The sequence below is a fragment of the Branchiostoma lanceolatum genome, chromosome 10 (assembly GCF_035083965.1).
Source record: "Branchiostoma lanceolatum isolate klBraLanc5 chromosome 10, klBraLanc5.hap2, whole genome shotgun sequence".
Lineage (NCBI taxonomy): Eukaryota > Metazoa > Chordata > Leptocardii > Amphioxiformes > Branchiostomatidae > Branchiostoma > Branchiostoma lanceolatum.
The window spans coordinates 16,864,916-16,877,686 of NC_089731.1; positions in this window are offsets into that span (position 1 = coordinate 16,864,916).

A 12,771-nucleotide genomic window follows, 5' to 3' on the forward strand; every position below is an offset into this window, starting at 1 on the left:
TTGGGACCGAGAAAAAGCGGTCGCCATGGCCAGGTGGTCGCGTTGAAGAGGTGGTCGCCTAGGCAGGTTTGACTGTTTACCCGAATCGATAATGATTTTAAATGTTGACACCAGTGTTACTTACTGTTTTCTTCCAAAAAAAGGAATAAAAGACTTGTTGGTTGTGATACCATCTTGCATCGCTTCCATTCTTCTTACATGGCTTTTTTCATTCAACTTTGAAAATGATGGCATCATGTTTTTTTACCCATCTTGTTTTGTTTTTTCGCCCGCACACATCAATCTTGGGGTCTACAAAGGATGTCATCCATAAAATTTACTTGCTGTAGCCTTACCAGGATTTGTACCCACAACCCATGGTTAAACCTTAACTGCCTCTGTACCAGTTGAGCTAACACTAACAGAGCATTTGGGATGCACTGTACAGTTGTCCAAACATAGCCAGTCAACAACACTTTTTTGCACTACTGACAGGAAACAGCTACAATCTTTCAGGACAGCACATGATAATAACCATGTAGCAATTAACATTTTGATAACCATTTCAATCTAGGGATCTGACCACTTGGATTGAATGACGAATACCACTTAAGGATGCCATCGAAATAGTCAGTGACTACGCCATATACATGTATGCCATAATCACACGCAGTTGTTTTTTTCTCGCGTAAGTTTTACACGGACACGAAACTCGTTTATTGTAACATAAGTAAGTTGTATCACAGGATGTTACATAGCATACTTTGATCGAAATTTCGAATATCGAAGCCAGTTCATTTTCCCGAACTTCCGAACCCAGTCCATTTTGCTCGAACTTCTCTCGAATGGCTGTTCTAAACGTAAGTAAAAGAACAAAGTCGTTGACGCCGAACATTATGAATAACTCGACTTTTGTCCTTTTTTGAGTAGTTTGACAAACATTTCGTTGAGCCGGGGGTTGAAATGAATCATTAAAATATACCCATTAACGCATGTTCTTAAATAAATATTCGACCATTAATCTTAAATAGAGAAAACTCTGAGACTGAGCGGACATTTTTGAGCTGGGAAAACGTACTTCATCACTTACCTCTACAATAATTTCCCGAACGACTGTGAGGTGCCTCTGAATAGAGGAATCAAACCGAGGAGGCGAATCAAAGGTTTGACGAAGAAATGAAGCCAATAATTAGTTGATGTCGCAAGAGGGAATTGGAAACTTCTGCTGCGAACAACAGAAACGACTACCTACTAGGTCTTTCTTTCTAGGTAATCATTTTTAATCTGATATTGTATATTTGCTGAATAGTAAATACATTTTACCAGAAAAAAGACCTTTATTTGGCAATGAAACACCGTTTTCCTCGACTAATGATGATATGTTAACCTGCAAATGAATGATAGCGACCATTTGTGCTACGTCATACTCAGAACAACTCATTATTCCAAGAGGGGAATAGGAAAAAGTTACATACATTGGCCGACCCGACGCCAGCTTTTAATCATGTAGGGCAATTGAGTACCTTCACTTATAACTGTAAATATATCATTCTGAATTTTTAGTCCATTTTTTTACTTTTATTTAATTTGTATCACCTTTTTTGCCCCGACAACGTAAAATGAACTATTCAACCACAACGAAGCTTCCCTGTATTGAAGAAGCCCAGCTGTAATGCTTCGAACAAGGACAGTTATCGTCCGATTGCAATTGCCAGCCCCTTGTTAAAAGTTATCGAATCTGTACTATTGACATACCTTGACGATTTCCTATGCTCCCCGAGCAACCAGTTCGGATTTAAGAAGAAACATGGAACTGATCTATGTATATTTGCCCTCAAAGAAATTATTCAGTATTATCGACAAAGGGGCTCTCCTGTATTTGCATGTTTTCTGGACGCATCCAAAGCGTTTGACCGTGTAAATCACTGGACATTGTTTAAAAAACTTATGGATCGAGGGGTTCCGATGTACCTAGTTAGATTCCTGGTCGTGTGGTATAGTACGTTGTCATTCTGTGTCCGGTGGGGCCACACCCTCTCGGATACATTTACCGCTATGAATGGTTTACCTCAAGGCAGCATATTGTCACCAATCTTGTTCAATGTGTATGTATCCGATTTGAGTACCGAGCTACTGAGGTCTGGAGTTGGTTGCTATGTTGGGGACACCTTAGTCAACCACTTGATGTACGCGGATGACATTTGCCTCCTCTGTCCGTCTGTTAAAGCGTTGCAGAGACTGATCAGTATTTGTGAGCTATCTGGAGCGGATATTGACATGTTGTTTAATGAATCGAAAACACTATGTATGTACTTTCCGTGTCGCCGCTTCCGCATGAGTATGCCTTTGCCGCCGCTGATGCTGTACGGTACCGCCTTAAAGTATGCCTCTTCTACCACATATCTTGGGTATATAATTACCCCTGATCTTTCGGATGACGCAGCAATCCGAGCTCACGTCAGAGGCTTTTATTCTCGGGCAAACTCACTCCTCCGGCGGTTTCGTTACTGCTCAGCGGCGGTAAAAAGTGAGTTGTTCTGAGCGTATTGCTCCCCGATGTATTGTGCCCACATCTGGAGTAATTACAGCGTGAGTGCGATCTCCAAGCTACGAGTGGCTTACCACAGCGCAATGAAAATGCTCTTTTCCGTCGGCAGGCATACAAGCACTAGTTGGTTGTTTGTGAATAACCGGACCGACATGTTTGACGCAAGGCGTCGCAAGGTCACCTACTCATTTGTAACACGCCTGCTGTCGTCTGACAATGATATAATTAGTGTGCTTGTACACTCGGACGGCTTTTGCCATAGGCATAGCACATTCTGGCGACATTATGTAAAGTATTTGTAAGTGTAGCTTTGTAAATCTTTGTTCTGTGTCTGTTTTTATGGGCCATGGGCCTGATACAAATAAATAAATAAATATTTACTTCCGGGGTCAAAGGTCCATAGCGTAATGGATCAATCCAACTGCAGCGGGCGTTTTGTTATCGTCTGTCATCGCGTCGTCTGCACTGTCATCTCCCACAGATCATCGTCTGCACTGTCAATTGCAATGGCCAACGGGTACGCGTAAGGTATGAATTTTCGTAATTATTTCAATGACATTAAGACAATTTTCAAGGAGTTTCAAACCTCAATTGAATCCTTTGATGTATCACTCTTATTGGATACCGTAGTGTTTAGTCTTAAGTTTTGTCAAATTCATTAGCATTGTTAATAATTTAAGCAAAGATATGTATGTCTTGTTTTTTTTTAATACCTACGAACTTGCCATAAATTGTACCTGATACATTTGTTGTGCAATAAACTTTGATTGATTTGAACATTTTTGCACACCCACATACAGACATAGTATGAGTAATATGACTTCGACTAAGTTTGTTGAAAATTCATTGTTTGCTCTAGCCTTATTCAAGGTCAAATGATTTTTGCTGTTTTTTTTCTTCTTTCTTTTGTGTTCTCTTACTCGTAGCATTTTGTCTAAGCAAATGAGCTAGGTAACTAGAAAGATGATGAAATAAATATATATACATTTGTAAGAATATGTTGAACTTCTATATGCACATTTTCATACAGTATACATTTTTCATCTGTAGAGATCAAGAAGAGGAAATTGAAGAACTGAAACAGAAGATTGCAAAAATGCAGCTGCTGATTGACAGCAAAGAACCGTAAGTAGATTTAATGTACTTTTTAATATCGAAACACAGGTATTACCCGATATAGTTATGCTCTGCATGCTTGATGGAGTGATTTGTATTTGAGAGCAAATTATATGTGCATTCTGTGTAGCAACATCACATTACTTATAATAAAAACTTAAGAATGTTCTTTTTTTTTTATGTTTTCACTACAGAAAGACTGCTTGGCAGCTCGCCAATGATCAGCATATGACTGATGTGAAGGAGTGAGTCACTTTATTATATTAGTCTTGACAAACTAAAATACTAGTAGATATCTTCTTTTTCTTTACAATGTAAGATGCAAATTATGTGATAAAAAGATGATGCATTTGGCAATGAAGCAAATTGCATATCAAAACTGCGTATCAACACCACATAACGTTATAAAACTGAACAATTTTCTTTTTTTTTTCACAAATGCTTCCACTAAAGACCTCCGGCAGATCACCAGCAGGGCCAGAAGTGAGTCACTTTCTTAGTCTGGACTATGTAACTAATACACTTGTGTACAGTATTTACGACAAAAATTCTGTTCCAAGGATGATACTTTTTGTAGTTTGGGGAAACTCAATGTAACGGAAATGAACTAAACGAACAGACACGGACCATGAACCAGCTTTCGCCCTACTTTATGTTGTATGTTTTAGAAGTTGTATATTTTTGTACCATAAATATGTAATGATATATGTTGATAGAGTTATTAGGACTCAAATGACTGTGTATCTCTGTTATATTGTATCTGACCCTCACCTCTTCCCTTGTGACCTCATTGAAAAGCAGCCTGCGTGCCGATTTGAGCTTATCATGAATAAACAAAGGTTCAAACAAACAAACAAGTCATAACATACTTTTTATATCCATACAATATTTCATGAATACCGTAAGCCTTACTTTTTTCTGTACACGTCCCTACCTAACTAAAATATTTGTCCTCTTTTCTTTCAACAGACTGCAATGCTGGAATTGTCTGGGATATGGCCACAAGGCATATGCCTGCCCCAGCCCCAAGAAGTAAGCTAATGTAGTGATCTGTTTTTATACTCAACTTATGTCTAAAGCTTTTAAAATAAGCTACATATATTTGAAATAACCAACTGCAATGCTAATCACATTTCCCCTCTTTTCATTCTACAGGTTTACCCCAGGCCAGGGCTACAGACAGGATAGGGGTGGGGGGCCATCCAGGAGGGGATACGGGGGGGGGGGGGGGTCAGGGGTGGTTGGAGGGGTGGATCGAGCAGAGGGGGAGGGGGATTCATATCTACTATGGTAACTAGGGGTGGTGTGAGTCCTACAAGTTACAGTCAAACTTGCATCCAACAACCAGTCAAGGGACCAAGGAAATATGGTTGTTGACTGGAGTTGGCTGTTGGATAAAACTCGGGTCGGTTTGCTGATTTTGTGGGCATAAATGAGGCTGTATAAATACTTCGCACGTATATCACTTATCTGCATATAAAATTACAAGACAAGTGAAGAAATACAGTATATACAAGAAAAAACGAACTAAACTGTTGTTGTCTACAAGACTACAATGCACTGTCGATTACATTGCCAATAAACGTTAACATAACAAAAGATTTTTTGGGTACATGTATAAAACCTTTGTTGTACTTACAATGAATGTTTACATTGAGATTCGAGTCTCCATTGTTCTACATTTGTTGCTACATTTAAATTCACTTTGTTCTACATTTGTTGCTACATAAACACAAGCTTGCCGTCGACTGTAGAATCTTTTCTTAAAATGCTCGCTGGACTGATTGCCGCTGTCAATCATTTTGTTGTTGAATGGAGAGTCTACACATTATGACCCCTGAGGCCCATGAGGAAGTGGTTGCTGGTTGAAGCCTGCAGTTGGTTGCTTGAAAGAGTTCACTTACTATGGAAAATGGGACGGGACTGTCTGAATGTGGTTGTTGACAAGAGTTGGTTGTAGGATAGAGTTGGTTGGATGGACAAGTTTGACTGTATGTTCAAATTGTATATTAGAATTATCGGTGCATACTAATGTGCAAAAAGAAAACGAAGATGAACCAAAACATGCAACCCTGTATTCAACGTAACTTTTATCTCACAAAAAGATTCAGAGCAATATTGTACTTCTGAAACAACAACTCTAAACATTATGACCAGCAAATAATCAATATGTTAGACGCTTAACTGCTTTCAGTATTTGCTACATGTAGCATATCATAGGCCTTGAAGAAACAAAAAGCAAGTAAACTATGGCACACAAGAAGCACAAATATCGGGTAACTGATTTGTGATTTGTTTGAGTGTCTTTATTTCGAGTGTAAATTTAATTGAGTTAAAGTGTATGCATGTGTCTGCTAAGGCCATGTCTGGAACGATATAATTTCTTAGGTTCGCATTTTGTCCCAAAATCAACTATACTCTCTTCGCCGTCTGTTGACTCATCCTTTAAGTGTTGCTAGGTAGGATTCACATATAACGTTTTCGAAAAAGAGCAACCACGACTCGTTAAATCTGCTGTTTTGTTTTTTCTTAGACCGGTTATGTAACCACCTGCTGGTAGCCTGGGACAGTGAATTTTCTAAACGGTCCATAGGCCGGTCCACTGATTTTTTCCGAACCATTTTTTTGGACCGGTCCATAACAAAATACCGGTTTGGGATGGTAACCATTAAAATTCCTGTTCACAGTGCCCTGTCGGTATACCACGTGCCTTAAACCCGAAATGTTTGTCAAACTACTAAAAAAAGGACAAGAGTAGAGTTATTCATAATGTTATATGGTGTAGTCACTGACTATTTCGATGGCATCCTTAACTTCAATGGCATGTAATTCCTGTAATAAACTGAAATCCATTCCAATATGGACTAAAACTCCATAATTGTATAATCATTTTTTATGTAATTGTTGTACCAGTATGCCCAGACATGCAACTGTGCTGTCATTATTAGTTTCTTTTTCATAGTTGACAATGTACATTTATGTCATAGGCTATAGTTGTGGCAACACTTATAAGACTGGACTATTTGTTACGCTCTTAGCAGCCATGAAGCTAAATTGCTAGACACATTACATTATCATACATTACATAGCATAAAACAAATTGGCTTAGCTTAAAATCATCCGCAATGTACATATTAAAATAAATTCACATGGTAAAATTGAAGACTAAGTACATAACTATCTCTCAGTAGTAAGTCTTTGTATACATATATTTGTATCATAGAGGAGAAAAATGATTTGTACAGTGCCCCCTCCCCCCAAAAGCCAGTAATAGTGCAAGGAAAGAAGGTGCAAGAAAGGACTTTTATTAACACCATATTTCTAAACATTGGTCTTGTAGATCGTTTTATATCAATATCACAATCCGCTTTTGCAACTTTGTGCTACAACACGGACAGACATAGGCGTCATGTTCACTTCACTATGTTTATCACGAATACACTAAGGTGTGAGGGTTGAGTGGGGACAAGGCTGCTGACTATCGTGTGATCTTGAGTTATTGACCATTAGAAATATGGTGTTAATAAAAGTCCTTTCTTGCACCTTCTTTCCTTGCACTATTACTGGCTTTTGGGGGGGCATCCTGTTATCGAGAATGACCATTTGCTCCTCTGAACTTGCAAAATGTCAATCGATTTACTCCTTCAACAATAGGACAGCCTTGCAAAATGCGTGCCAAACTGGGATGTAAAGCGATATCGTACAGGCGATAAAGGAGGTTAATATCATATTGGAACAAGCACAGAATACATGGGGAGTTTTTCGCCTTTACGTTTGAACTATACTAGAAAAAGCTAACGTCGAAACGGTTCTTTTGTTCTTGTGCGGGACATCTCGCGTTGCACAAGCCCTAAAAATGTAGCACATTTTGAAAAGAAATAGGAAAGCAAAGAAATGACGTAAAAATGAATAACACACACGCCCTCTCAATGATTAGTTAAAATTCTGACACACTAAGACCAACCGAACCATGTTTCTCCTGTAAAGTTGAATGCCCTGTTTGACGTCATGTGACGTGTAAATGTAATAGTTTCCTGTTACACACGCAAATCTTTTTATCAATAATTCCTTTCATTATCACCCCTTGTTGAATTCAGATTTTAGCTTAATATCCAGCATACAGCCTTCACTCAGCAATTGTTTCTTTGTGTGATTTACACTAAAAATATCACTTTATGGCATATTTTGCCCCCTTTGTGTGATTTACACTATGGTAGCACACTTTCTTTGTGGGTGGGGGTGTTGTTGACGAAAATTGATGTGTACGCGGATGTCATCCATGTTATCAAATCAGTCTGGTCTAACTGAAACTACATGTACCAAAATTATGTGGTGCTCAAAATGAGAAAAAATCTTACCATCATATCATGCTGGTCAGGACCTGCATTCTGGAGCCACAGCAGCCTAAAGCTACTTCTGTCTTTCACCAAGTTGGTGGCTCTGGAGAGAATGACTCAAGCAATGGAACACATGGTCAGCAAAAAGCACATTACCACGTTGACTCAAATGCAAACAGTCAACTGCTAACATTGACGGGTCAATACTTTCACCATTGTTGCAGTACCGAACACCTCGAGAATTACACAGCGCAGCCAACTCTGTGTTCACAGTAACACGTCTATCATCTAGGTATCTTTTGTCAAATCTTGGCAAAAAAACACATAAAAAATAGTAGATGTGGGGAAGCGGTCTTTTGCAATGGCAATCAGTTTGTCAAAGTCTCCCATGACTTCCTGTAGACCGTTCGAGAGATTATTGGTGCCAACATGTACACAAATTACAGTAGGATACCGTGCCAGCCTCCAGGAGATATGAGGCTAAGAGGAAAAGACGTTTCTTGGAAAAGTGGAGGCAAGAGTTCGACTTTGTAGAGTATGATTATGTGGCAGAGGTAATGTATTGCAAAACTTGCAGGGCTGTGCCAGAAAAAGCTGATGGCAATGTTCTCTTCCACGGTGTAACTGGCGATACCATTCGGTCAAGAGCACTCACTAGCCATGTCAACATAGATGCCCATGTAGCCTATCAAGCTGCACTTGATGCTCGCGAAAACCCGGAGCAAGCACCAATCCGCCGTGCATTACAACATCTGAATAATGCAGTAGAAGACAAAATGATCAAACTGTTCAATACTGCATACTTTGTAGCAAGGGAAGAAGCTCCTTTTACTTCGTTTCCGAAGCTTGTGGGCCTACAAGTGAAGAATGGACTGGCCTTGGGAGAGACGTATCTGCCACTGATAGAGTACAGTGGTACACAGTGTACCAAAGACAGAGAAAATCTGAAGAATATTTCCATTATTTTCTTCCCACCTGCCATTGATAAAGTACAAGTGGTCCCTGTATCGCAATGATCAAGGATGCAGAACATTCGTAGCCGCCATTGGCGAAGTGGAGATGGACAAGTTGGTGGAGAATGTAAGAAAAGCAAGGTTTTTCTCTGTGATGTCCGATTCTTCAATGGACCGGGCCATACTTGATCAAGAACTTATATACAGAACATTCATCCAAGATGGATTGTCAGTCAATCACCTTAGAACACGCGCATGCAACCGGGATTCTGGACGCTATCCTGACAGGGCTAGAGAGTGTTGGATTAAACAGGGCAAAGATTTCTGCAAGGCACGATTGGGAGACGGAACCAATTTTCTCACCTGAAAGTGCTGGTCGAGATGTACCTGGTGATACCTATTAATTCATCTTGTTGCGAAAGAGGATTCTCCAGTATGAAACGCATTAAATCAGACTGGAGATCCTCTCTCGGCAACGAGATGTTGAACAACTAGCTTCAAATCTCTATTCATGGCACTACAGTAGATGACTATGATCCTGAAGCTGCTTTACAAATGGTACCATGGGGGGATGCGAATGAGAAGGCCAGAGTTGCTCGACTAGATAGTGGTGTATGTTATTATATTGTTATTTGTTTACAACCACTGTGTACCAAAGACAGAGACAATTTGAAGAATATTTCATTCTTTTCTTCCCATCTGCCACTGATAGAGTACAAGTGGTCCCTGTAAATGTACTGGACTAGTGTACTATCTATTGTTGTTATACAGTGTACCAAAGACAGAGAAAATCTGAAGAATATTTCCATTATTTTCTTCCCACCTGCCACTGATAAAGTACAAGTGGTCCCTGTAAACGTACTAGACTGTCACTCAGTGACTCATTATGTATTGTTGTTTGTTTTCAGAAAAAGATTATGTTCTTTTTGAAGTTCCCACTTGCCACTTGTTACATGATAAGGCACGCAAGTGGTCTACCGGTAAATGTGCAGTGGACGTTGCACTACTATCCATAAGATATAATGTAATAGATTTGTTGTTTTTGTCTAATAAAAAAGACAAGACAAGTTTGAATCTGAGTTGATTTTTTAGTTCAATGGACAATAAGCTTACACAGCAATACTGTACTCTTACTGAGCTTTACAGTTGTTGTAATATATAATTTCTGAAATTAGGGTTGGGACAGTCCATCCTCACTTCGGGACAGTTGACATTTATTTTTGGGACAATGCTGGGACAGTAGGGAAAAAAATTGAGGCCTGTTATTGACTTACATGACACCAGGGGGCTTCAGTACTTTTTGTTTGAATGACAAAATATAACCTAAAAACGTTTTCCCGTCGCTGTGCTGGTCCATCGTAGTTCATATATCTGACGGCGGTTTGAAGTTACCGCCTGCCCAAAGCTCGGGCGCTGACAATTTGGCTCGAAATTCACCACATCCGGAACTCTACGACGTCACTAGTGTAAAATAGAACTCAAATTCGAATCCACGCATTCGCAAAATGAAACAACAAACATGGAACCGGAGAGAGAATATCGCGATCCGGAAAACATAATTGCATACAACTTTCAGCCAAGACGCCAGCCCCCGGCGCCAGGGAGTGGGGCAGTGACGACGAAGCCGAGTATATCATTAAATTAATATCTTTCCTTTATGTTCTTCTAGAGCATGACATAAAATACTTTATGTCACAGTATAGGAGCGACTCAAAAACTGTCAGCATAAAGATGCACCTACTAGAGGATCATGTGGTCCCCTGCATTCGCAAGTAGGGCTTCGGCCTCGGCTTTCTGGCAGAGCAGAGGATCGAGGAAACACATGCTCAATTCAATCTGCTGTCCCAGTCAACCCGTTCCATAGCCAACCCTGTTGAGAGGCTGAAGTCGACCCTGAAGGACCTTATCAAGGTCAGCCCGGAACATACGGGTACAATTCCCGAACCTGTTAAGAGAAAGATTGTGTAGCATAGATAAGTTTATGCATATGCATTCAAAGTTGAAAATTTATATATATCAGTCTGCCATATATATAACAGTTTAAGTCAATTCTTTTGAGAAAATTGTAGATGCTAACTTAGTCTAAGTCTAACTAAGTACAATGTAAGAACCTGTAAAGGTATGAAAGACATGTTCCTTGTGTTTTACTGTCCTGTAAATATTAATTTGTAAGAGACATCCCTTACTGTGGACTATCACCTACTTTCTGGTGTACAATGACTACAAATGTACACATATACACCGTGTGTGTGATGTACTGTTACGTAACAACTTAGCTTTACTGGAAAAATCTGTGTTTTGGAGAAAAGCATAAAGGGCAATGTGATGTATTTGCAGCTTGGTTGCAATCAATGTATGTAGTATACATTATGATATTGCAGCTTAAGCTTAACTTTGCAAGGTCCTTATTGAAAGCTACTGGTCTGTGTAAAACTAAAATCCAGAGAAACAGGAACTGTATATTATCTATTGTATACTACAGTATAGCCTGGATCTGTACTACTCACTGTATGATACCTTACTCGTCCTTAATAGTATAAATAGTACCCAAGATGTTGGAACTGTACTGTATGGAACACTAGTTACTATACTGTTAGTGTAAAAGTATTCAAGTTGATAGTGGATTTGATTTCGCGGTAAGGAGAAAATAAAGGTTTCGTGATGGCTTTTAGTTAGTGATAGCGCTATTGATACTAGTCTCACACTTTTCAGTGGTATCGAGTTCGCAATAAAGCAGTCACCACTTAAACTTTAGTCATGACCTAGTAAGAGGTCAATGCCAACCAAATAACAGTAATATTGGTGACATGATGGCCAGTTATTCATCAAAATACTTTTATCCACTAAGATTGTTGTTGCACAGCACGAAAACTGATATTTAAGCCAACTTTTCGAACTACGTAAATATGTATTAAAGTACGTAAATTTTGACCTTTCCGTAGCCTTTCTTTACTACGCAAAGAGCCATTAAAGTAATTGAATTATTTCAGCAGACTTTACAATTTCGGAAAGGCAACTGAAAGACAATGTGATCTTTCCGCAGCCTTTCCTAACTACGTAAAGAGTCATTAAAGAAATAGAATTATATCAGCAGACTTTACGGTTTTGGAAAGGCAACTGAAAGACAAAACCGACCTTTCCATATCCTTTCCGAACAACGTAAATACCTATTTAAGACGCAGATATTTTCATAACCTTTCCGCATTGGGTAAATGTAACGTAAACATATCGCTTTCATCACCGTGAGCTTCAACGTGAAAAAAGCGTAAACATGACGTACATTCAACATTGCAATTGTCAAAACCATACAGTTTCCACTTCAAATTTCTCACCTTAAAAAGGCAGCTTTTACTATAAAAACAACATCAGTCTGCAAGTGACGGCCGAGGTGTTCTGACTAGGACAGTGACCAAGACATGTTAAGTTTTCTCTTCAAGAAACTTTTAAAATGTAGAGACAACAGATATGGAATTATGGTATGTTGTGGATAAAGAGGTTACCTTCATCTAACCAAGAATACAAAATAATATAAAAACCACTGGATTGCTATAAGCTTGGCACTGTGTGACATTAACTGACAGTTACATGATAGACTTACCAAATATAGACTACATTTAAAAGCTATATCACCAGGCACACAACTGCAAAGCGCGCCTCTTGGAATTATGAACTTCTGATTGATCCAGCGATTGCGCTCAGTCTGTGATTGGTCAGTACCCGCGTGAACACAGCGTGATCATCGCATGTGACGAAATTTCCATACCTAAGGCGCGCGAAACAAACTTGTCAGACGTGACGCAAGGACGTGAAGGTAACCGGTACCACGGCGAAGTGGGCT